Source organism: Hemiscyllium ocellatum, unplaced genomic scaffold (genome assembly GCF_020745735.1).
Source record: "Hemiscyllium ocellatum isolate sHemOce1 unplaced genomic scaffold, sHemOce1.pat.X.cur. scaffold_2743_pat_ctg1, whole genome shotgun sequence".
Taxonomy (NCBI): Eukaryota; Metazoa; Chordata; class Chondrichthyes; order Orectolobiformes; family Hemiscylliidae; genus Hemiscyllium; species Hemiscyllium ocellatum.
Window position 1 is genome coordinate 39,935 of NW_026868187.1, and position 27,740 is coordinate 67,674.

Here is a 27,740-nt window from a genome sequence, read left to right on the forward strand (position 1 = left end):
TAAGCTCGGCCTGCCTGATCCAACACAATACTCTGTGTGATATCTGGATATGTTCTTTCTCTCCAACTGAGGTAATGAGGTGCTGGTAAGATTAAATTGACGAACTCCATCAGCCATGTATCGGTGGGATATACTGGAATATTATGGGATCCCTGAGGTAATTGGATCCAGGTCTACTGCTTTCCTCAGACAGTAAATACCAGCTTATTCTGCTGTTCCAGGTCCACAGGATCCCATTCACAATATCAAGGGCTGAGACTGTATCCTGTTGCAATTTTAATCCATTAACTGAAGTGGTGTGGTTCGCTACTGTAGGATACTGTTTAGTGGCGGATTTACTGAGGGAGGTATAATCAATAGTGAGGTGGGATGACCCTTTCGGTTTCTGTGAGTTAGTCTGGGATACTGTTAGTCTGACTATTCCCTGCTTCTCTCAATCTGTTACTGTCACAATGACTGCCTCCTCAGCCCCAGCTTTAATGGGATCCTGTTTGTGTGGGGAGTGAGAGAACCCTCGATCTTTACAGGATCTACAGATAACAACCCACATTCCTGTTTGAGTTACCCGCCCTGCTATAACTCTCCAGATTCTCTGACTGCTCCAGTCTCCCTGCAAGGTAACTACTCTGGAAATGTCGCCTCTCCTTTGCTTCCTGTCCCAGGGCCTGGCCAGGTTGTTCCCGTATTACAGTTTGTGTCTCTACATCAATAGTTGTTCGGAACTGTTCTAAAATGGCAACTCCCAGAATGGTCCTTTCCTCAGTTTCACACTCCCATATCTGAATATATTTTGCCGTATCCATGATCTGCATCGGGACAGGTTTATTTCATCCAGCTTCCTCGATTCCCTCTCCAACTGCTCTCATTTTAGTAATTGAGGAGTGAGGGGCAAATCTGTATCGGTAACTGATATAGATGCTCCTGTATTAATATTATGTTCTGCTGGTTCCCAAGCACAGCATCAATGAATATTCATGTGCCTACATGAACACAGGTGCACACACAATGTGAACATCTACCTCCCTCTCTCTGCCTCCGTTCCTTGGCTATGTACCCTTTCCTGCTTCCCTTGTAACATTGTGGGTCTGGTTACCCTCCCTGTACTGCAGCTATTCCCCTGTGTTTCTGAGTTTGCCTCAGCTCTCATGGCCCAATTCAGAAGGTGGTTAGAATTATCTCCCACTGGGAGTCCCATGTTTATAATTACAGTTAAATATGGTCCCATGTCATCTTTAAACACATCAACCTATTTCATCATCACAGGTTGGGGGTTGGTAATCCCCTGTGGTCCTTACACACCTTAGGTTTCCTCTCTGTATGATCCTCGATATTACCCTTGGGTCCCTGAGTCACCAAGGTTATTTTAGCCCATTCAGCCTGACCCCTCCCCAGTGTGTCCCTGTAATAGCTGTAAATGCCTGGAGCCACTGATCGGCTGTGCACTGGGAGGGAAGCAGCTCACACCCTCACCATCTCATTGTAGAGACATGTTCTGCTGTACACATCGTGGCATCTTGGCCTGACACCATCATCGGTGAGACTGTATCTCAACTAATTTATCTGTATTCACCCAATAAGGCCCATTATTACCATTTCTCTATCAGGCTGGGTGGTCATTCACCAACATCTGTCGTTCAGCTGGATAAACGGTTCAGTTTGGTTTCTGTCAGTTCCCTTTCTTGCCCCCCTCCCGTCTGTCCAAGTTTGAGCTTTGATGCCGAGCGGTGCCACAGACACGGCCTTCTGGGCCTTACAGGGCGGTGGGTCAACCCACCTATTGTCCTCTCTCTGTCCATACGTGGGCGCTTTGTCATCTAACCCGTCCCAGTCAGTGTCACCATCCTCACTGCCTTCTGAGGATAGTGGGAGACTCGGTACCTCCCCCACTGTAACTACCACCTGGCTCTTTGGCTTTCAGGTCTCGCGTCTGAGAGGCACCACCTTCACTTGTTCCTGTTTCCCATAATAACGTAACACATCCTGTCATTCCTGGAATAAAACAGAACAAAATGTAAATTTGGTTTGACTTGAAATATGAGTAATTTGACATTCACTTGACATATCTATAGAAGTGAAAATTCTACTGTGATTATTTAAGTGAATTTAACGTGATCATATGGTGAAAATGATGATAATCAACGACAATGAATGAACTGAATAATATGTGATTATTTGCACAAGTTCTTGCAATGAAAATTCAATTTTATTTTAATGCTTGTCACCCATTACACCATGGGCATTGTTATTAGGGAATAAAGTAATGGAAGGATATCAGAGAAAATAAATAGACTTTAATTTTAGCTTCACTACAATAATGAACCAAAACAATATTTGGACATATGGGTAAACTACATAACAAAGTTTCCATTGTCATTATTACCATGAAAACTATTTTAGTTTGCAAGTTGTTTTATACTAAGAATAATTGGAAATAAATTGTGATTATGAATTTACCATTTAACATATATTTTGAAGAGAGTAATCAGATATATTTTTTGCAGGAAATTAGGAAAGTAAATAAATATGTATATATTGATATTAATAGTTTTAAAATGTTTAGAAGTTGACTAGGATTATTTGATTGAGAGAGGCTGCATGATTATAAAGACTAATTCACCTTTTTCATTGCATTGTTGGTTTCACTAGAATCTGTTGTGGTCTAAGCTCTTGTTGTGTGAAATGGACTGTCACTAATAGCTTAATTAACCTGCGAGTCTCAGATCAGGTTTCCTTTGTCTGTAAGTCAGTCTGTAAGTGCGCGACACACCTGCTTTTCTGAGGGGAAACAGCGACTCTTTTCAAAGGAAATAAGTGGCAGATCACTGAGAATGGTTTCTACTGCAAACCATAAGCAGGGAAGTGTTTTTCCAAAGAATTCCAATCTTTATCTATAAATCTGATGGTATCTGTGTTTGTCAGTTTGTGGAGGATTTTGTTCTGAGCTGTTTTATACAAGCAGTTGGTTCATTAAGTCTTTGCCAAGAATGTTGTTTACTTTCCCCTTTTACTGTGATTCTGCAGGTTAGAATATTCTGAGAGTCAATAATGTCCAATAATTGAACATTGAATGATTTTGACTCTAACAGAGCAGTTGCCTTGTTTTCAGCTAATTATTCATGTTTTTTATTTCCTGGTTGAGTTGAATGTTACAGAAACAGGCTCTGAGCAATGTTTCCATTCACTTGTGTTGGAGTCACTGACAGCCACATGGTCAGTCAGTTTCAGGCTGATGGATCAGTTTCTCTGACCTTGTACATGATGACACTTGGAGTATTGATGTTGTTGTTAACCACATTAACTGGGCTGGAGTTGACTGATCTTACATTGCCACTTTCTGAACCTCAGGCTGTCTCTCTGGGCAGTAAGTCTCCAAAAACAGTAATGTGACAATGCGCAAGGATCATCTGTTTTGATTTAAATTGTGATTGTAGCACTGCTGCTTCACAGCATCAGGTGCAAGGTTGGAGTCCAGCCTTGGTCAACGGCCTGTGTGGAGTCCCCACATTCTCCCCATGATAGTGTGGGTCCCCTCCAGGTGCTCTGGTTTCCTCCCACAGTCCAAAGATGTGCAGGTGGATCAGTCATGCTAAATTGTCCACAGTATCCAGGATTGTGCAGACTAGGTGGATCAGCCATGGGTCATGCAGTGTTACAGTGATAGCGTGCTCTGGGTGTGATGTTCTTTGGATGGTCGGCGCGATTTGATGGGCCAGTGCTCTACTTCCACACTGTAGGGATTCTATTCTATGATTGAGGATAAAGGCTACACAGCCGGGTGTCCTTGGAGAAGGACCATGTGGTGTGTATCAATTCTCTCGATGCCTTTAGATAGAGGTGGGCACCGCAGGGGATACAGTGCTTTATCCCCACTGCTGCCCCCTCCCCACAACTCTACTTTGATTTAGTCCCTTCTCACTCTGTCACTTGTAATGGTTTGCTTGGCCCGTAATGGGCTTACTTTGGAAATACTCAATTGGTTACACAAATGGTTTACTGTTGGTGATGATATGTCTAGATTAGAGTGGTGCTGGAAAAGCACAGCAGGTCAGGTAGGATCCGAGGAGCCGGAAAATCAACGTTTTGGCAAAAGCCCTTTTCCAGCACCACTCTAATCTCGGCTCTGGTTTCCAGCATCTGCAGTCCTCACTATTGCACTGCTGGTGATTATATGTTAACCAAAAGCAAAATGGCATAATGATGATTTTGATGGTGGGAAGGTTGCTGTGATAACATTTCTGTGTCAGGGAAATGGGGAAAAAGAACGCTTCGCAGCTCACAGAAGGAGACCTGAAAAGCAATTACATCAAACCAAAGGTTCAGACAGGGAGGGAATATTTCCCTGGAGCTTGAGTAACTGGAAAGTGATGGTGTCCGTGACAAAAGGGATTTTGTTTTACAGTGGTTGAGAGTTTTAAAACTGTTATATTCAGACAGTTTAATTTATTTTCTTTAATTTTATTTGCTGTGCAAAACACTTTTACAACATTTTAAAACAAAAATTTACAAACTTTGTGTTAAAGATAAATGTTAAATAAAATCCATCAAACCTTCCCTCACTGAAACCTGTTGTGGAAGTGCAATCTCCTGGAGAATCCCTGCCCACTCCTTCCTACCCGGGCTCCATGGCTATATACATACCTGGGAGATAGCAGCAGGAGGCCATTCGGCCTTTCAATCCCGCTCCACCATTCAATGGGAAACAGCTGACCATCCAGCTCAGTCTCCTGTTCCTGCTGTGTTCCAATCCCCTTTCATGACTTTACCTCGAAGAACTATATCTAAGTCCTCCTTGGCTTCACTGCCTTTTGTTCCAGTGACGTTGCTGTGTTACTGTGTGGGTGTAGGCAGGGGTAATGTGATGGTGCTGCCTCCTGGAGGATGCACTCAGTGTCCCTCATCATCCTGCAGTAACATCAACTGGGGTTCAACAACTAGAGATAGAAACCATTTCCAGGATATGGGCATCACTGGCTCAGCCAGCATTTATTCCCCATCTCTAGTTACCCTTGAGAAGATGGGAGTGAGCTGCTGTCTTGAACCATTCACAGTCCATTTGGTGCAGATAGACCAACAATGCTGTGAGGGAGTGTTGCAGGATTTTGGCCGAGTGATTCTCTATCTTTGGTTCTTCAAATGCTGGTTAACATAATCACAATCTGCACATGATTTTGAGATTTCAGTCTGCAAACCTTCACCATGTAGCACCCTGTATAAAGGAATATGTACAGGTTAGAAATTCAGAACAGACAATTCTAGCTTCTCTGGAATATCTTATTCCCCTTTCTTCCCCCGAAGCTGTTACCCTCCAGCCCACTTACTCTCTCCCACCATTCTGACTCTGCTACCCCCTAGTGTACACCCTCCCCATTGTCATGGAGTTACTGATAAACAGATCCATGCCACCACTTCCCGTCCCTGGTTAGACTCTGCACCCTTTCTGGGTTCACTTCCTTTCCCTTCAGTTGCTGCAAGTCAATAATGTAACAGCAGAATGAAACAAAAGGAAACAGAAAGGGAGGTGGCAGATCCTGGACAGAAGAGGAACCTTCAGTCTGGGAGAATGGGTCAGATCCTTCTTTGTTTCCCATTTGTTGATTCCCAGCATTACAATGAATTGGGGATGGAGAGTGGTCCCACATGGGTGTGGTGACCCCCTAACAGATCAATACCAGAAGCAGATGCATCCCTTCAGCCCAGCCAATCACAGTGTGAAATACTTTCTGCAAAGTATACTTACCTAAAGCACATGCTCCAAAACCCGCCCACATTCTGTACATGTACAGTGCGGGGTTTCCCCACACACGTGTGGTCCCTGCCACAGGGATTGTGGGTGTTGTAGTCCCCAAGAAGCCACTGGAGCCCTGTCTCTGGAAAGTGTATGAAAAATGTGGACTGGAGGGTGTTGTGTATAGGATCCCCATTCAGACACACAGGACATATGGGCTGTCACTGGGTTTTACTGAGACACCTGCTTCCACAACCTGATTTTCTGATGTAAGGAATATAGATTCAGCCAACTGGGGCGTGGGAAGTGAATAGGAGGAGCAGATTTTAAGCAGAGGTGGCTCAATGGTTAGCACTGCTGACTCACAGTGTCAGGGACCTGGATTTGATTTTAGCCTTAGGTGACTGTGTGGAGTTTACACGTTCTCCCCGTGTCTGAGCGGGTTTCCTCTGGGTGCTCCCGTTTCATCCCACAGTCCAAAGATGTGCAGGTTAGGAGGATTGGATATGCTAAATTGCCCACAGTGTCCATGCCTGTGCAGGTTAAGCCATTAACCATGGGAAATACAGGGAATGGGTGAGTCTGAATGGGATGCTCATTATAGGGTTGGTGTGGACTCCATGGAAAAATACCCTGTTTCTGCACTGTAGGGGTTCTATTCTAATTTCATGAAGAAGAATGTACCTATCTCAATGTGCTGTGAATCTGTGGAATTCCCTCTTCAAAATGCAGTGGATGCCAGGACAATGAGCAGATTTAATGAAGAGATACAGATGTTGAATTTGCAATGAGATGAAGGGTGAGAGAGAGCAGGCAGGAAAACCCAGCTGAGACCGAGGTGAGCTCAATCATCACCGTATTAAATGGTGGGGCTGGTTCGAAGGGCTGCATTGCCTCTCCTGTACCCAGTGCTCATCTTCTTATGGTAATAACTGGAAAGCTGAATCCAAAACTCACCACCCTCCCCAAAGGAGTCATGATTTGGAGATGCTGGTGTTGGACTGGGGTGTACAAAGTTAAAAATCACACAACACCAGGCTGTAGTCCAACAGGTTTAATTGGAAGCACACTAGCTTTCGGAGCGACGCTCCTTCATCAGGTGATTGTGGAGGGCTCGATCATAACACAGAGTTTATAGCAAAAATTTGCAGTGTGATGTAACTGAAATTATACATTGAAATTTGAAATATTCACCCACGGACAGAATACACACCTTCCCTTCCACATGAAAAAGGCCAATGATATTCAGATCGGCACGGATCAAGTAACTATCAAAACTGAAAATGAAGTTCAATTTAAATTTCTCATCTGCAAATCTGCCCTTTCAGTTCTCTACAACAGAGAAAACAAGTCACCACCGTTAACACAGGATGGAAATTCATAAGACAATTATAGTATTAAATTGCAGTTTCTTTGTTCCCCCAAAGCTTTAAATCTCAGTCTCACAATTTCTCTCTTCTGTGAACTGAAATCCAAAATAATCTCCTCACTCCTTCCCTCCACACCTAGTTCTAACACTCTCCTCTCTTTCAATTCAGCTTCCTAGCTCCTGCCTACAGACTAAAAACCAAAAAAGGGGTGGCACGATGGCACGGCAGCCCCACAGCACCAGGGTCACAGGTTCGATTCCAGCAATCCAAAGATGCGCAGGTCAGGTGAATCGGCCAGGCTAAATTGCCCATAATATTAGATGCATTAATCAGAGGGAACTGGGTCTGGGTGGGTAACCCGAGGGTCGGTGTAGACTGTTTGGGCCGAAGGGCCTGTTTCCACACTGTAGGAAATCTAATCTAATCAAATCAATGAGTCTGACTCGGAGCCTCCTGGGTGTTGGTGAATCCTCCCTACACCTCCCAGGGCTTCCTTCTGGGACAGAACGGACTGACTTTTTCCCCACCAATCTGGAACCTCTTATTTATTCCCCTACTCCGATCCTCTGATGAGAACCATCCTGCACACACTGGCCAAATCATATCTGGTTGAATAAAAATGAACTAAAATGAATGTTCCTCTCCGTAACATCCCTGAATCTTCACCCGAGTTCTGATAACTTTCTGCAAAATACTCCCCCACTGATACGCCGACCACTTGTCCCGATACCAGGGGAGGGGCCATTCCCCTGGGACCTGTTCCCAGAGGGAGGAAGGGAGTGAGCTGCCAATGAAAGATCAATCCCACACACCCACAGCCGCTCTCCCTGGCACTGACCCACCTTGCACATACACCAACAATTGCCCAGCACTGCGCCCATGCACCCATGCACTGGTCTCCCCTCCTGCTGAGCATGCTCCAGATCACACAGGAGCCTGAGTGATTGACAGCAGCCACTGCCCAATAGGGTGGAGGGGGCGGGGCTGGAGGACTGGGACAATGGGATTGTAAACAATGAATGAATGTGGAGGACACTGGGGGATGGACAGGTCAGTGAGGGACATGAGCAGTGCAACAGCAGGGGGGGATCCTGGACAAACTGAGCAATGGGAGAGTCTAACAGGAGAGAAACTACAGGAAGGTTTTGTTTAGAGGCTCAGGCAGGGACAGCTGGGAGACAGTATGGCCTGGTGGCTTGGGCAGGTTTTCCAATCAGCCACTTCAAAGATGCTGTCACTCAACTTTGAACCTGATCCTCCTGGTCCAGAGGTAAGGACACTACCACCATTTCTTAGTGGACTAGAGGAAAGAAGGGAAGATGTTCTCCGTCTCACTCACATGGAAACTCCATGAGCTCCTACCACTTACTGTCTCTGGTGGGGATGGAGGAGACAGAGCAGATGGGAGCAGGGTTAGGGATATAGGGACTGCCTTTGAAAAGGAACTCACTGTGTTGGTGATATTAATAAGACTCGATACACAGTCACTAACACAAAGCTGGTGTACGTGAACTTTATCCAGAATATGAACACCCATAACTGGGTGACGCAGACTCCAATGTACAGAGTTAAGTCCTGTATACTATTAACAGCTTTGTGTGTGAGAAATCACGTCTCATGAACTTAAGTCAGGGCAAAAGGGTGGAAATCATCTACATGGTCTTCAGTAAGGCGTTCAAGAAGGTTCCCCATGGGAGATTAGTTAGCAAGGTTAGATCTCACGGAATACAGAGAGAGAACGAGCCGTTTGGATACAAAACTGGCTCAGAGGTAGAAGACAGAGGGTGGTGCCAGAAGGTTACTTTTCAGATTGGAGACCTGTGACCAGTGGGGTGTCACAAAGGATCGGTGCTGGATCCACTAATTTTCATAATTTATATAAATGATTTGGAAGTGAATATAGAAAGTATTGTTAGTAAGATGACATCAAAATTGGAGGTGTAGTGGACAGTGAATAAGATTATCTCAGATTACAACGGGATCTTGGTCAGATGGTTGAGGATTGGCAAATGGAGTTTAATTCAGATAAATGTGAGGTGCTACATTTTGGAAAAGCAAATATTAGCAGGATGTATACACTTAATGGTAAGGTCCTCGGGAGCGCTGCTGAACAAAGAGACCTTGGAGTGCAGGTTCACAGCTCATTGAAAGCAGAATCGTAGGTAGATAGGATAGTGAAGAAGGTGTTTAATATGCTTTCCTTTATTGGTCAGAGCACTGAGTATAGGAGTTGGGAGGTCATGTTGCGGCTATACAGACATTGGTTAGGTCATGCTTGGAATATTGCGTGCAATTCGGGTCTCCTTCCTCTCAAAACAATATTGTGAAACATGGAAGGGGTCAGAAAAGTATTACAAGCATGTTGCCAGGGTTGGAGGATTTGAGCTATAGGGAGAGGATGAATACACCGTTTTCCCTGGAGCGTCAGAGGCTGATGGGTGACCTTATAGAGGTTTATAAAATGAGTAGGGGCATGGATAAGGTAAATACACAAAGTCTTTTCCCTGCGGTGGGGAGGAGGTACGATGGGGGTGGGAGACAGAGGGGGGAGACCGAGAGGGGAGGGTGACGGTTAGTTTGTAGATCTACAACACAATTCTGTTCCTGTTTTCTCCCCATCCCCTTCAATCCCTCTGAAGGGCTCAGAGTAAGTGCACAGACCCTGGAAAATAGAGCTTTCGGGTGACCAAGTGCTGAAGGTTGCATTTGGGACGTTGACCTTTATTAGTCTGTGCACTTTATCAATAAATGGACCTGGGTTCAATTCCACTGTCCTGGATTCATGTCTGTGGCCACAGACACGCCTGTCTCTGACCCTGAGTACTGGATCCCCTGTCACTATAGCTCTGCCATTCTCCTTCCTCCCGTTCTGTGCAGCGGAGCTCTCTGTGGGGTCATGAACCTGGCTGTTGCTGATTTCCCCTGAGAGGCAACCCCACCTGTTCCCTCCCTTATAGAATCCCAAGCGGTGCACAATATCTGTATGAGAAGCGGAATGATCATGGGGAGTCCTGCACTCCCTTCCTGAGCCTTTTGCTTGATCTGATGGTCACCCATTCCCTTTCTGCCTGTGTAACCCTCACCTGCAGTGTGACTATCTCACTAAACGTGCCGTCCATAACATTCTCAGTATTGCTCCACAGTGAGTCCACTCTCAGCTCCAGGTCTGAAAAGCAGTTTCCCAGTAGCTGCAGATGGACACCCTTCCTGCACACACAGCCGTCAGGGACACTGGAAGTGTCCCTTATTTCCCACATTGTACAAGAGGAGCGCCCCACGGGTCTGAGGGCTCCTGTAACAATGTGTCTCTAGTTTCAGCTAGTTACTCCCATTAGGAGAATTTAAATGAGCAAAAACCTTCCTTCTCTTCCAACATTTCCATTATCATCAAAAGCCCCGATCTTTACTTAAGCTGACATTTTACACTTTAAAAACTGTTTTAAAAGAAAACACTCAGCAGGTATCGCTTACAAGTTGGCTGTTCCCTTTGGGAACATGTGAATTGCTGAATGGCCTGGACTAAAACTGAAGCTGTGGTTCACCTTCTCCCTGTCTCCCCTCGCTCTATTTACACCCAACTCCAAAACACTCTCATTGAACCAAGCAGCCCTCACGGTGCAGCCCTGTCATTTTCATTGTCTGCTCACACCTACACTGCCCTCAGCCTCCTGTCCTGTTCCAATGCATCTCAATGGGAGCTGAAGAACTGCATCTCATCTTTCAATTCAGCCCTTTGTAACCCCAGAGTCAATACGGACCTCAGCAGTTTCTGAATGAACAGACAGTTGTCAAAACCTGGAACATTCCACCCGAAATGGTGCTGGAATTTGAGTCCATAAGGAATTTTAATCGGAAGCTTGCAGGGAATTGAAAATGAGGAGTTTACAGGTTAACATCAGAAAGTGGGTGATTGGGTCTAAATCTGACAGTTCCTATGTAGAGACGAGGTGTAATTTGGACAAATCTGTGTTCCCTCTCAGGGCCCAGAATTGAGCACAAACCCAAAGGGTGATCCCTTCGAACATCTTTCTGCTTTTTGCTTGAAAAAAAGAGATACTTTCCCACAGACAGAACAGACACACCTTTCTCCTTCCCCAGTTAAATGTCAATGGTATTCCGATCCTGATGACCCTGCTAACGATAGAAAGTTGATTTTGAGATCCCTGTCTCAATTATTCTCAAATAAAATCCTATAAAATGAATTCACAAAATAAAACTCACAGTCAGTGCAGGCTGAACAGTAAAGACAAATACTTCTCTTGGTATGTGTTTGATGTGTAAATGCTCCTCTTCAAATCACCCCGACCCCACCCAGGAAGAGGATATGCCCATGCGCCTCGCTGTACCTTGTCCCCAATAAAGATGGTGGCCATAACCCAGAACACATCACCGCCTGAGGCCCACAGCCGTTTTCCCATTTGCTGTAAACGTGGGACCAAGAGTTTCTAATTCAGGCCTAACTACCTGTACAGAGTGTAATTAAACCCTTCCAGTCTAAACTGATCCAACTCCCCTTTCCTCCTCCTGCACACACTAAGGGTCACTCTAGGTCCAGTGACCCTCACTCAGAACTGACTGCAGCTGGGAAAATTAGAATCCCTACAGTGTGGAAACAGGCCATTCGGCCCAACATGTTCACATCCACCCTCTGAAGAGTTTCTCAACCAAACCCATTCCCCGACCCTATTATTTTACATTTACCCTGACTAATGTACCTAACCTATACATCCCTGAACACTACGGGAAATTTAGCTTGGCCAATTCACCTTACTGCACATCTTTGGACTGCAGGAGATAGGGGGTAAAGAGTAAATAATAGGTGGGGACAGAGCCCAAAAGAAAAAATAACATTTGGAAAGAAAGGAGTAGATAACAATCTGCTGGGAGGGTGAATAGCTGTGAATGGAGGGGACAGGAACCTGTGTCTGGCAGCAGCTCAGTGGAGATGCTGGAAATGGCAGTTGATGATCTACGTTCTGCTGCAAAACCAGACCCCGATCTTCCAGCTGCCTGCTACTTTAACACACGAACCTGTTCCCTGGCCAACATCTCTGTCTCATGCTTACTGCAGTGTTCCAGTGAAGCTTGATGCAAGCTGGCAGAACATTCCAAAACACACCATATTTCAAGGACTGCAATTTCCCCTCCTACGTGGTCAACAATACCCTCCAGTGTATCTCCACCACTTCCCGCACCTCTGCCATTGAACCACACCTCTCCAACTGCAATAAGGATAGAACCCCCCAGTCCTCACCTTCCACCCAGATACAACGCATCATCCTCCGCCATTTTCACCACCTACAATCAGATCCCACCGGAGATATATTTCCCTCTCCATTCCTTTCAGCATTCCACAGAGACCATTCCCTGTGAATCCTAGTCAGAGCCATGCTCCCCAACAACCCACCTTCCACTCACAGCACCTTCACTTGTCAATACAAGAGGTGCAAAACCTGTGCCTACACCTCCCCCTCACCTCCAACGGACCATTCCCCATCCAGCAGAGATTTTCCTGCACATCCAAACACCTCACCTATTATGGCCTTTGCTTTCGATGTTGTCTCCTGGGACACCAACTTGCGGAATGTTTCAGGGAGCATTTCTGGGACACATGCACCAACCAACCCCACCATCCTGTGGCTGACCACTTCAACTTCCCTACCCACTCCTCCAAGGACATGCAAGTCATGGGCCACCTCCACCACCAAATCCCAGCTACCCGACGCCTGGAGGAAGAAATTGGGACCCTTTAACCACAGAATCAAGGTTTCCTCATCTCCCCTCCCCTGCCTTATCCCAGATCCAACCCTCCAACTCGACACCACGCCCTTAAACTGTCCCACCTGTCCACTTTCCTTTCCAATTATCCACTCCACCCTATCTCCATTACCCTCTAACTACATCTACCCATTGCCTTCCTAGCCCACTTCCCACCAACACCACACATCCCTCTTATTTATCTCTCAGCCCTCTTACTTCCCACCCCACTCCCAATCCCGGCATTCCTGATGAATGGAATATGCCCAAAACGTCGATTATCCTTCTCCTGGGATGCTGCCTGACCTGCTGTGCTTTTCCAGCGCCACATGTTAACGCAAGTTGGAAGAACAACACCTTATCTTCTACTTGGGGACCCTGCACCCCTCTAGCCCCAGTATCAAAATCAATAATTTAGGTCCTGAACTCTCCAGTGTCCTAGCGCCATAGCCTCTTAACCCACACACCAGGCCTTGTTAGTACATAACCTACCATTACACATTAGCTATAGTTAGCCACTAACAGTCCCCATAAACGGCTATTCACCCTGCCCCAGCCAGATCGTTATCCACTCCTTTGTCCAACTGCTCCCATCTCTTTGGACTCTATCACCACCTATCATTTACTCCTTAACCCCGATCTTTTGCATATATACCAACATTTTTTTTCAGTAGCATCAGTTCTGAGGAAGGGTCAGCAGATCCAAAATGTTAACTCCGATTTCTCTTCACAGATGCTGCCAGACCTGCTGAGCTTTTCCAGTATCTTTTGGCTGTTGAGTGAGATTTACAGCATCCGCAGTTCTTTTGGTTCTAATTTACCAGGAATTTCTCATTTAAGTCTAGCAGCCTAAAACTGTGCGTTTATAAACCCTCCCAGTCCACAATAACTCAATTTCTTCCCCAGACTTTGCAGTCTCTCCCACTCCCTTCACACTCATGAGGACCTCTCTCACAGTGACACTGCGCCTGCACAGCTCATGGCCATGTGTTGGCCTGCTGGACCCACCCCAATTCACTCCCATTGGCCGAAGGATCACGCCAATTCTCCTATTGGTCTGAAGCTGCTGTCAATCACCTGGGCCCCATTGTGACATGAGTGGGCTCCTCCCAAGAGCATCGGATGATGAGGGGTGACCTCATAGAGCTTTCTAAAATCATGAGGAGTATGGATGGGAAAAATAGACAAGGGCTTTTCCCTGGGGTGGGGGAGTCTAGAACGAGAGGGTGTAGGTTTAAGGTGAGAGGGGAAAGATTTAAAAGGGACCCAAGAGGCAACGTTTTTCACACTGAGATGGGTGCCTGTATGGAATCTTCGGTTCGGGGAAGTGGTGGAGGCTGGTACAGTTACACCATTCGGCATCTGGATGGGCATGTGAATAGGAAGGGTGTAGAGGGATATGTGCCAAATGTTGGGATATCTGGTCGGCATGGACCAGTTCAACCAAAGGGTCTAATTCCATGCTGTATGTCTCTTGGACTCTGCCCTGGGATGAGCTTCATCATTCACAGTGAATGGGGCAGTAACGCAGAGCACAGGGGTTTGGGGCTATTCAGCTGTACTGGCCCCTCTGGAGATGGTGCCAGTCTATCCCAACTCACCTCCCATTTGTCTGTAGCCCTCCAAATCCTTCCTTAAAAAAGTTAAATTCCAAATTTGTTTTCTCAATAACTACTGAATCTGCGTCCAAACTGTTCCAGATGCTCAGAACTTAGTGAGTACAATAATCTTCACATTTTTAACCTGTTTTATTTGCCATTTACCTGAAAGTAGTTACTCAAAATTGTGACGTTAATAATTTCTCCGTCTGTCTCTCTGTAAATTAAATATCCTGGAAACAAATCTGCTCCTGGTCGAAATCCCTGCCTAACCTTCTCAGCTCCAAGGAGAATTAGTTGATCTTCTGCTAACTCTCCATAAAAGAGAAACCCATCTTAATTTTAGTAGTGCCATAAAGATGTACAGCAGAGAAACAGACCCTTCGATCCAACTTGTCCATGCCGACCAGATATCCTAAATTAATATCATCCCATATGCCAGCTCTTGGCCTGTATCCTTCTAAACTTTTGCTAATCACATACAACATCTCAAAGGCATAACTGGGTACTTGTACCTGCCTCCACACTTCCTCTGGCAGCTCCTTCCACACACGTACTATGTTCAGCTGGAAACATTGCCCCTTAGATCCCTTTTAAATCTTTTCCCTCACACCTGAAGCCTGTGCCCCCAAGCTTTGGACTCACATATCCTGGGAATAAGACTCTGGGATTTCATCCTATCCATGCTCCTCACAACTGTATCCGATGCTCCAGGGGAAACAGCCCCAGCCTATTCACCCTCTATCTATATAGCTCAAACCCTCAACCCTAGCAACATCTTTGCAGATCTTTTCCGAACCCTTTCAAATTTCATAATATCATTCCGATAGCGGGGAGACCAGGACTGAAAGCAGAATTCCAGAAGTGGCTGAATCAATGTGCTGTGCAGCCGCAGAATGACATCCCAACTCCACTACTCAATGTACTGACCAGTAAAGGCAAGTACACCAAACACCTTGTTCACTACCCTGCCTATGATTCCACTTTCAAGGAACTATGAACCTGCACTGAAAGATCTCTTTGTTCAGCAACACCCCCCAGGACCTTCCCATTAAGTGTATAATTCCTGCCCTCATTTGCTTTTCCAAAATGGAGCACCTCACATTTATCTGAAATAAACTCAATCTGACAATCCTCAGCCCATTTGATTGAAGTCCCATTGTACTCTGAGGTAACCTTCTTTACTGTCCAGTGCACCTCCAATTTTGATGTCTACTGTAAGCCTACTAACTATACCTCATATATTCACACACAAATCATTGATATAAATGATGAAAATCAGTGGATCCAGCACTGATCCTTACACCATATTGCTCATCACAGGCCTCCAGTCCGAAAAGCACTACTCTCCGTCCCCAACCTTCCCGCCAATTTGTATATAATAGCTGGCTCTCTCTGCATCCCATGGTGTCTAACTTGCTAACCAGTCTGTTATGTGGAACCTTTTTGAATGTCTTTCTGAAGTCCAAGTTAGTGATGTATGTACAAAGCCATGCTGACTATTCCTAATCACTTCTTGCCTTTCCAATTACATATAAACCTGTCCTTCAGAATTCCTTCCAACACCTTGTCTGCCACTACCCTCAGGCTCACCAGTGTATTGTTCCCTGGCCTTTCCTCATCACCTTTCTCAAATAATGGCTCCTGTCTTGCAGCACCTCACCTCCGGCTATCGGTGGTAGAAATATCTCAGCGAGGGGCCCGAAAATCACTTCCCTAACTTCCCACAAAGATGTGACATACACCTGATCAGGTCCCACAGATTTACTCAGCTTTCTGTATAAGACATCCCGTACAACCTCCTCTGTAATATGGACAGTTGTCAAATCATCACTATTTATTTCTCCAAACTCTCTCGCTTCCATATCCTCTTTCAGTAAAAGCTGACATGAAATCCTTGGGTAGTATCTCTCCCACCTTCTGTGGTTCCACAGACAGCCTTGTTGATCTTTGAGGGTCCCTATTCTCTGCCTGGTTACTCTTTTGTCCTTAGTGTTTGGTAGAATCTCTTTGGGTTGTCCTTAAACCTCTTTCCCCCCAAAGCTCTCTCATGTATCCTTTTTGCCCTCCTGTTTTCCCTCACGTGTACTCCTACTGCCCCATACTCCGAGGGATTCACTCAAACCCAGCTGTCCGTAGCTGCCATATCCCTCCTTCATCTTTTTGACCAGACCCTCAATTTCTCTAGACACACAGCATTCTCTACACCTACCAGACTTGGCTTTAACAGGAACATACTGTCTATGTACTCTTGTTGTCTCATTTTCACAGGCCTATGGAGGCAATGGCAGATGAGGACATGGAAACAGTCACTCTCAGTAAAGAGGTAGTGTTGGAAAAGATAACAGCCCAAAAGAACATGGGTCTCCTGGCCGTGATGGAATGCATCCCAGGGGACTAAAAGAGATGGTGAAGGGTTTATTGTCCTTCCTTGCTAGAGGGATGGTTATGCTGCAGTTGTACAGGGTGCTGGTGAGGCCACACCTGGAGTACTGTGTACAGGTTTGATCTCCTTACTTCAACAAGGATGTACTGACACTGGAGGGGGTGCAGAGGAGGATCACTAGTTTGAGTCGGGGGTTGAGAGGATTGGTGTATGTGGAGAGACTGAATAGACTGGGATTATACTTGTTGGAATTTGGAAGAATGGGAGGCTGTATTGGAAAAAATAAAATTAAGAAGGGAATAGATAAGATAGAAGCAGGGAGGTTATTTCCATTGGGGGGCGGGTCAGTCTAGAGAGCACAGCGTCAAAATAAGGGGGTATCTGATTTAGGACAGAGTTGAGGAGGAACTTCTTCAGCCAAAGGGTTATGAATCCGTGGAATTCCCTGCTGAGTGTAGCAGTTGATGTTATCAACTTGAATGTCTTTAAGGCAAAATGTAGATTTGCAAACAGGAATCGAATTAAGGGTTATGGTGAGAGAGCAGGAAAGTGGAGCCGAGGCCATGAAAAGATCAGCCCTGATCTTATTGAATGGCAGTGCAGGCTTGAGGGGCCAGATGGCCTACCCCTGCTCCTATTCCTTCTGTTCTTATGTTCCCACTTTCCAGCCGTCCCTTTACCTGGGGGTTGCAAAGAAATATTGAAAGTTCTTGCCTTGTACCATCAAAATTCACCTTTGTCCAATTTTGAACACCAACTTTTAGATCTGATCTATTATTTTCTGCAACTATTTTAAAACCAGTAGAATTGGCGTCAAAGAATCCCAAGTGTGGAAGCAGGCCATTCGGCCCATCACATCCACACTGACCCTCAGAGCCTCCTATCTTACCCCTGTAACGCTGCATTTCCCATGACCAATCCACCTAGCCTGCACATCTCTGAACATTTCCCATGGCCAATCCACCCACCTGCCCATCCCTGAACAATACGGCAATCCAGCCTGGATTCTCCACCCAACCTGCACACCTTTGGACTGTGGGAGGAAACCAGAACACCTGGATGAAACCCACACAGACAACCTCAATAAGGTGATCGTCCTGTTCTTATTTCCCAGTTCCACCCAAGTAATTTCAACGGGCGAACCCCCATGAATATCCTCCCTAAGCACAACAATAATGTTATCCCTACTCAAAAACACCATTCCACCTTCTCTCTTATCCCCCTTTCTACCCTTCCTCATATCTATTCCCTGGAACATTAAGCTACCTGGCCTGTCCAACCTAAGCCACGTTTCTGTCATACCCACTATATCCCAGTCCCATGTTCAAAACCATATCTTAAGCTCATCTGCTTTCCCTGTAAAACCTCTTGCATTGAAATAAATGCAGTGCAGTGCTATCAAAAGGACAGACTGATGGGCAGAGGGGGTGGGATGGCCCTGTTGATGAGGGATGACGTTCAGTCCCTTGGGAAAGGGGGATACACAGAATCAGGAGATGTAGAGTCAGATTGGAGGGTGGCTAATGTTATCCCACTTTTCAAAAAAAGTTGGGAGAGATAAAACAAGGAATTATAGACCGGTTAGTCTGATGTCAGTGGTGAGAATGACGCTGAGTCAATTACAAAAGATGAAATTATGGCTCATTTGGATAGCAGTAATAGGATTCGTCAGAGTCAGCATGGATTTACAAAGAGGAATATACTGACTTGGATTGAAAATTGGCTGGCTGACAGGAAGCAAAGAGGAGTGATAAACGCTTCCTTTCGGAATGGCAGGCAGTGACTAGTGGGGTACCACAAGGTTCGGTGCTGGGACCACAGCTGTTGATAATATACATTAATAATATAGATGAACATCTTAAACGTAATATTAGCAAATTTGCTGATGACACAAAGCTGGGTGGCAGGGTGAAATGTGAGGAGGATGTTATGAGAATACAGGTTCACTTGGACAGGCTAGGTGAGTGGGCGGATGCATAGCAGATGCAGTTGAATGTGGATAAATGTGTGGTTATCCACTTTGGAGGCAAGAACAGGAAGGCAGATTACTATCTAAAAGGAGTCAAGTTTGGTAAAGGGGAAGTACAACGAGATCTCGGTATTCATGTACATCAGTCAATGAAAGCAAGCATGCAGGTACAGCAGGTAGTGAAGAAAGCTCACTGCATGCTGGCCCTCATAACAAGAGGAATTGAATATAGGAGCAAAGAGGTCCTTCTGCAGTTGTACAGGGCCCTGGTAAGACCGCACCTGGAGTATTGTGTGCAGTTTTGGTCTCCACATTTGAGGAAGAGCATTGTGACTATTGAGGGAGTGTTGGGTAGGTTCACGAGGACAATTCCCGGAATTGGCGGAATGATCATATGTTGAAAGATTGGAGCGACTGAGTTTGTGTATACTTGAATTTAGAAGAATGAGAGGGGATCTGATTGAGACCTACAAGATTATTGAAGTGTTGAACACTCTGGAGGCAGGATGCATGTTCCCACGGATGGGTGAGTCCAGAACCAGAGGACACAGGTTAAAAATAAGGGAGAGGCCATTTAGAAGAGAGTTGAGGAGAAACGTCTTCACCCAGAGAGTAGTGGACACATGGAATGCACTGCCCCAGAAGGCAGTGGAGGCCAAGTCTCTGGATAATTTCAAGAAAGAGATGGACAGAACTGTTAAAGATAATGGAATCAAGTTTTATGGAGATAAGACAGGAACAGGATACTGATTGTGGACGATCAGCCATGATCATAATGAATGGTGGTGCTGGCTCAAAGGGCAGAATGGCCTATTCCTGCACCGATTGTCTATTGTACCTTGTCAGTCCTACCTCATTCTGTGCCTTGCCCTTGCCTGTCTAACTTCTCAACTGTACCAGCCTCAGACTTACCTCCTTTCTCACTATCTCTTTAGGATTACCCCCACGCCCTCACTGGTTTAATGCCTCCCGAGTAGCACTAGCAAATCTCCCTGCTTGGATATTAGACACCTTCCAATTCAGGTGTAATCCATCCTTGTTATGCACGTCACCTCTCCCCCAGCAGAGATTCCAATGATCCAAAAATGGGAATCCTTCTCCCCTGTATCAGATCCTTGGCCACGCATTCATCTGCTCTACCCTGCTATTCCTGCTCTCGCTAGCATGTGGCACCGGGAGTAATCCAGATATTACGACCCACAAGATCCTGCTTATTATCCTCCAGGCTAATTTGCTATATTCTCTCATCAGTACTTCATCCTTTTCTCTTATGTCACTGGTACCAATGCACAGCGACCTCCCACTGATCATTCTCCCCTTTCAGAATATTCTGCACCCTCGGAGCCATCCTTCACCCAGACAGTAGGGAGGCACCACCCCACTCTGAGGTCTCACTATCAGCTACAGAAACTGCAGTCTGTGCTGCAGACTAGAGAGCCCCCTATCACCATCGATCGCGTGGAACCTCACATTATACTAGATTCATTACACTAGTAACTTGGCTGTCAGTGCGATATTCCCCTGAAAATGTGACCCCCGACGCTTTCCAAAACAGTATACTTGTTGGAGATGGAAATAACCACAGGAGACTCCTGCACTACTTGCCTTCCGCTCCTCCATTTCCTAGAGGAAACCCATCTACCTGACTGGATCAGCAGTTTTCCTACCTTTCTGAAACTGCCACCTATCACACCCCCATGCTCCTGTAAATTCTTCATTACCTTTAACCATTGCTCCATCTGATCCAGGAAATCCTACAGGATTTGCATCCTCACTTCCTGCAGACAATCAGATCATTGAAACCTTCCTTAATCTCCCACATCCAACAGGAAGAGCACATCACTGTACGAATGGCCATCTCTGCACCTTAACAGTCCACAGACCCAGAAAAAGGCACACAATCTTACAGCTTTACAAAACATGACTCTAGAATAAATTAGTACCAATATTTTATATTAAAAAACTTTATCAAATTATCATAAGATGTGTATTTAAAGAAATAAACTGTCGCCCTACTGAATGTTGTAGCTTTACTAAAATAAAACAGATTAAGATTTATCTTTGAAGGGACCGAAACCCACTGAGCTGTGAGTCACAGATGAACAGCACTAAACAGAACCTTCGGTCAAATTTGTCCATGCCGACCAGATATCCGAACCTAATCTTATCCCTCTTGCCAGCACCTGGGCCATATCCCTGTAAATCTTTCCTATTCATGTCAAGTATCCAAATGCCTTTAAAATACTGTAATTGTCAGCCTCCACTACTTCTTCTGGCAGCTTATTCCATTCAGGCACCACTCTCTGCATGAAAAAGTTGCTCCTTAGTTCCCTTTTATATCTTTCCCCTCTCACCCTCAACTTATGCTCTCTATTTCTGGACTCTCCTACTCAGGGAAAAGACCTTGTCTGGTTACCCTATCCATGCTACTAATGATTTTATAAACCTCTATGGAGGTCACCCCTCAGTCTCTGATGCTCCAGGGAAAGAAAGCCCCAGCCTTTTTGCTCTCTTTCTGCAGCTCAAACCCTGACAGTATCCTTGTAAATCTTTGTTGAACCTCTTCAAGTTTCACAACATCCTTCCGATTCACGGAGAACAGAATTGCACACAATATTCCAAAAGAGGCCTAACCAATGTCCTGTAATCACCTTCCAACTTCTATACTGAATGCTCTGATCAATAAAAGAATGTATTCTAAACATTTTCTTCAGTATCCTATCTACCTGCAACTCTACTTTCAAGGAAATATGAACCTGCACTGCAAGATATCTTTGTTCATCAACACTATCTAGGAATTTGCCACTAAGTGTATCAGTCCTGTTAAGATTTGCTTTTTTAAAATGCAGCACGTCACATTTATCTGAATTAAACTCCATCTGCCACTTCTCACCCATCTGAACAACATCCTGTTGTAGTCTGAGGTAACCTTCTTCGCTGTCCACTATACCTCTAATTTTGGTGTCATCTGCAAACTTACTAACTATACCTCCTATGCTCATATCTAAATCATATATATAAACGACAAAAAGTAGTGGACCCAACACTGATCTTTACGGCACTCTACTGGTCACATGCCTCCAATCTGAAAAACAACCCTCCACCACCACCCTGCCTTCTACATTTGAGCCAGTTCTGTATCCAAACGGTTAGTTCTCCCTGTATGCCATGAGATCTAACTTTGCTAAGCAGTCTTCCATGGGGAAGCTTGTCCAGTACCTTACTGAATTCCATAGATCACGTCCACCTCTCTGCCCTCATCAATCCTCTTTGATACATCTTCAATTAACTCAATCAAGTTTGAGAGACATGCACAAAGTCATGCTGACTATCACTAATCAATCCTTGCTTTTCAGTATACACATGCATCTTGTTCCTCAGGATTCCCCCAACAACTTGCCCAGGCTCACCGGTCGTTAGTTCCCTGGCTTGTCCTTACCACCTTTCTTAAATAGTGGCACCATGTTAACCAACCTCTAGTCTTTCGGCATTTCGTCTGTGATAATCGATGATACAAAATATCTCAGCAAGAGGCCCAGCAGTCACATTCCCAACTTCCCACAGAGCTCTAGGGTACACCTGATCAGGTGCTGGGGATTAACCAAGCTTTACAGGTTACAAGACACCCAGCACGTCCTCCGCTGTAAGATGGACATATTCAACTTCTATTTTCCCACATTCTATATTGCCCATGTCCTTCTCCACAGTAAACACTGATGCAAAATATTTTGTTAGTATCTCTCCCATCTCCTGCGGCTCCACACGTAGGCTACCTTGCTGATCTTTGAAGAGCCCTATTCTCTCTCGAGTTACCCTTTTGTTCTTAATATATTTATAAACACCCTTGGGATTATTCATAACTCTATTTGCCAAAGCTATCTCATGTCCCCTTTTTGCCCTCCTGAGTTCCCTCTTAAGTATACTCCCACTGTCTTTAATGCTCAGGATTTTTTTGGTATTTTTGGATTGGAATAAATGCAAAATATTACATCTTGATAAAACAAACGAGAGCAGACTTACACTAATTAAAAACAGGGCATCGAGGAGTGATATGGAACAAAGAGGCCGAGGGGTTCGGGTCTTTCAAGTCTGTGTCACATGTAGACAGGGTGGTTAAGAAGGTGCTTAGCACACTTGTCACCATTGCTCAGACCTTGGAGTACAAGAGTTGGGATGTTATTTTGGATGTTGGGGAGGCCTTTTCTGGAATTCTGTGTCCAGTTCTGGCCATGCTGATATCGGGAGGACATTATGTATTTGGAGCGGATTCAAAAGCGATTTACCAGGATGTTGAGGGGAATGGATAGTCTGAATTATAAGCGGAGGCTGCGACGTCTTTCACTGGCGCGCAGGAGGCTGAGGAGTGACCTTATTAGACTCAAATCATGGATGGGTGGTATCAGTAATGTGAACAGCAGGTGTCCTTTCCAGGAAGGAACCCGATTCAAGACTGGGTACACAGCTTTTAAGGTGACAGCAGAACAGCTTTAAAAAGAGATTCGGGGATTTTTAAAAAATATTTGTTCAGACAATGGTTTGTGTGTGGAATGAACTATCAGAGGAAGTGGTAGTTGTGAATCAAATTACATTTTGAGGGTGGCACAGTGGCTCAGTGATTAGCCCTGCTGCCAGGGCCCCAGGTTCGTTTCCAGCTTTGGACAACTGTCTCTGTGGGACTTTCCCATTCTCCCAGTGTCTGCATGGGTTTCTTCCAGGGGCTCCAGTTTCCTCCCTAATGAGAGAGCAGCCCTATGGTCTGGGAGGACAATGCTGACTTTCCCTTTTACACAGTGATGCCACTGTGTCTCTGGGATGGGGAGAGGGAATGCTGAAGGGGTGGATGGGACACCACTACGGCACAGTGCTTTGTCCTGGAGGATGTTCACTTTCTTTAATATTGTTGGGGGCTGCACTGATGTAGGCAAGTGGAGAACGTTCCAACACAATCCTGATGTGTGTCTTATAGAGAGCCGTGGGCGGCATGCTGGCACAGTGGTTAGCACTGCTGCCTCACAGCGCCAGAGACCTGGGTTCAATTCCCGACTCAGGTGACTGACTGTGTGGAGTTTGCACGTTCACCCCGTGTCTGCGTGGGTTTCCTCCGGGAGTTCTGGTTTCCTCCCACAGTCCAAAGATGTGCGGGTCAGGTGAATTGGCCATGCCAAATTGCCCCTAGTGTTAGGTAAGGGGTAAATGTAGGGGTATGGGTGGGTTGCGCTTTGGCGGGTCGGTGTGGACTTGTTGGGCCGAAGGGCCTGTTTCCACACTGTAAGTAATCTAATCAAACAGACACTGGGGAATCAGGGGTTTGGGGAAACTGAGGTTGTTCTCCTTGTAGCAAAGGCAATTGAGGGGAGCTGTGACAGAGGGATTTACAGAAATTATACATTATAATAATAAACCTTACACCCATCAGCTCATTATACAAGGATTACAGGACACACATAAAAGGTTTGGGAAGATTCAAAGAGAACTTTTATGCAGCAAATGGGATTCAGATGGAATACAATACTCACACACAATGCGAATATCCAGGTCCTGATGAATTGACTAATTCAATCAGAGTTTAGTGTTACAATGACTGAGATTACCATCTGAATGTCCACCTGTAGTATCCTGTAATACAAGTTTATAAACTCCATCACTGTCAGTTCAGGTTAGAAACTCACACCATCTCCTCCTCCTGGCCCAGGATGACTGGACACATTACCCCTTGTGGAGGTCAGCAGTCAGTTCAGGGGGAAACCTCTGTGGGTTTCTGTGAGTTTCCACCTTGGGATTTCATGCGACTGAACAGGGCAGATTTTTGACACATGGGACAGAATATTCCAGGAGTCAGTGAGATGCGGAGAGCAGGATTTGCTTCTTTTTTTTCCCTTCCGTGCTGCCGCTGTGCCTCATCAATAAGACATGGGGGTAGGGGGGGTGAAAGGTTCATGCAGCTCGATGGGCAAGTTGTCTCCATTCTGACCAATGGGCAGCAAGTTCCTCCCATAGAGTATCTCTAAAAACAGAGCATCTCTGCATGCTTCACACTGCCCACTGTTCCCAGTAAATGTTTAGAAGAATGGGGGGGGGGGGGGGGGGGGGAATTCCTAGAAAAGGCATAACTGTAAAGTGCTAAGAGGATTGTGAAGAGAGAGAGATACACAGGAGAAGGGGGCAACAAGTTGTCAGATGGAGTATAATTTGGGAAGATGTCAAGTCGGTCAGTTTGGAGGGGACAATAAGAGAACAGAGTGCTATTTACATGGTGGAATCTGTAGAAAGCTGCACCAGAAAGGGATCTGGGGTAATTGTGCAGGAAACACTGAAAGCCAGCAGATTCTGGGCCAGTCACAAAATCAAGGGTTCTGTTTCGGATTCACCAAGTTTAAGGTAACACAGACACGGGTAAGGGGTTTCAGTAGCAATGGAGCTGGGGTGAGGTGGAGACAAGCAACGTTTCAGAGATTGGAATTCCTGGTGTTTGTGATTGTGTAGATGTCTGATTAGAAGGTCACCTTGAAGTCAGATATGACAGCAATATTGTGAAGAGTCTAGTTCTACCTCAGACTGCACCCAGTGAGAGGGAGGGGCTCAGCAGTAAGGGAAAGGAATTTGTATTAGCAACTGAAGGTAATGGATTTAACCGTAACAATGTTTCATCGGAGGAAATTGCAGTTAATCAAGTAGTGGGAATGTGATAAGCAGTTTGATAACTGAGTAACAATGGAGCAATGGAGAGGGATGATGGGGAGGGAGAGCTGGGCATCGTCAGTGTACATGTCAAACCTCACACTGTGCTTTTAGACAATGTCACCTCCTGGCAGTATGTAGGTGATAAACAGTAGGGACCAAGGATAGATCCTGGAGGGACACCAAATACAAGGAATTCATAAAGGAAAGGGAGAGTGGGGATGGAGCAGGATTTACAAATGATGGTGAGGTTAATTGTTAGTTTTTTTTTGCAGAATGGATGAGAAGGACATAACCAGAAAAGACAGACAGACAGAACAAGGAACAATATCTGTGAATTGGCGAGGGGGGAGTGACGGGGAGGAAACAGAGTTGGAATGTCTGTGGTTTAGCGAGACTAGGAAAAGATCAAGATGAGCTCTGATAAGACTTGACAAGAGGAGAAAGATGTAAGTTTGGGACAAAAACCAGGAACACCATGTGAGGCAGTTTGTCTCAGTGGGCTAGTGGGAGGGAGGGAAGCAGCAGAGGCAGCTGGTCGGATTGTCTCAGTCTTAGTGACAGAGAAACTCGTGTGCTCGTTGCTCTTGTTGTTGGAGAGAAGGATGAGGAGACAGGATGATGGACAGTGTTTACAAAGAAACAAAACCAGGGTTAGTGATGTTTAAAATGAGTGAACAAACCTAATGTATTTAACTTTTATCCAGAATATTAAAATGTACAACTGAAGTCCCTGTTCGAATCCCAGCTCGGCAGACGATGGAATCTGAATTCATGAAATAATAACGAATTAGGAATCTCCTGATTTCCAAGGAACTATTGTCAATGGCAGAAAATATCCTGCCAACCTGACAGTCGCCCAACAAGCTACTCACTGCATTAATCACTGCAAAGTCTCAACAAAGGAATGAAACTGGATGGACCACTTGGCATCTAACAAGGCACCAGAAAATACAACCACAGAATCAGCCCTCTCGGCTCTGCAACATCCTGCTCACTAACATCCGGGTTTTTGTGCCAAAACGTGGCGAGCTGTCTCACAGACTAGTCAAGGAACAGCCTGACATAGTCATCCTCACAGAGTCATCCCTTACAGATAATGGCTAGACACCACCATCACCATCCCTAGATATCGAGAGTGTGATGATGGAAAAGCATAACAAGGTGAGGCAGCATCTGAGGCGAAGGACAATCGATGTTTCGAGCCTAAGCCTTTCATCAGCCTGACCTGCTGTGCTTTTCCAGCACCATACTCTCCACTCTGATCTCCAGCATCTGCAGTCTTCACTTTCTCCTGAAATCTCTGGATATGTCCTGTCCCACCAGCAGGACAGACCAGGCAGAGGCGATGGCACAGTGATGTACACACCTTTTGCCCTGGGAGTACTCAGCATTAACTTTGGACACCAGGAAGTCTCATGGCTCCTGCTGATTACCACGTACTGTGCTCCCACGGCTGACGGATCAGTGCTACTCCATGTTGAATAACACTTGGAGGAAGCACTGAGGCAATAAAATGGTGACAAGCCTACTCTGGGTACAGGATTTCAATGTCCTCTACCAAGAGTAGCTCAGCTGCAGGATTACTGACTGACTGGTCGGGTCCTCAAGGACATAGCTGCTCAACTGGGTTTGCAGCAGGCGGTCACGGAACCAGCAAGATGGAAAAACATACTAGATCTTATCAGTATGAATCTATCAGCTGCAAATGTATCTGTCCATGACAAGAGCGACCATCCCACAGTCTTTTTGGAGACAAAGCCTCACCTTAAAGTTGAGAAAAACCTCCCTTGTGCTGAGTGGTACTATCACCATGCTAAATGGGACAGATGTAGGATCTCAAACTGGATATCTCTGAGGCACTGTGGGATAACAACAGCAACAGAACTGTACTCCAGCACAATCTGTAATCTCATGGGTTTGTACATCCCGCACTCACCCATCACAATGGACAGGAAAGGATGGCATGCCATGAGCAGCACCAGGCATACCTAAAAATGCAGTGCCAACCTGTTGAAGCTACCAAACGGGACCATCTGCATTTTAAACAGCATCAGCATCAAGCAACAGAGCTAAACGATCCCACAACCAATGGATCAGATCAGAATTCTGCCACACCCACTTGTGAATGGTAATGGACAATTAATCAACTTGTTGCAGGAAGCACAACAGATATCCCCACCCTAACTAACGGAGGGATCTCACACATCCATGCAGCATTTGCAGCAATTCTCAGCCAGTTGCAAAGTGGGATGAA

The 27,740-nt window shown here is 45.5% G+C and overlaps 1 long non-coding RNA gene across 1 annotated transcript; it reads right to left on the reverse strand.

Annotated features, from left to right (window-relative positions):
- Positions 1-4,806: 4,806 nt before the first annotated feature.
- Positions 4,807-26,231, reverse strand: LOC132812471 (uncharacterized). Its single transcript, XR_009643664.1, has 3 exons — positions 26,167-26,231; positions 24,322-24,421; positions 4,807-5,206 (listed from the first exon to the last, which is right to left on the reverse strand). It is a non-coding gene; the product is annotated as an uncharacterized LOC132812471 (long non-coding RNA).
- Between the last annotated feature and the right edge of the window lie 1,509 nt (positions 26,232-27,740).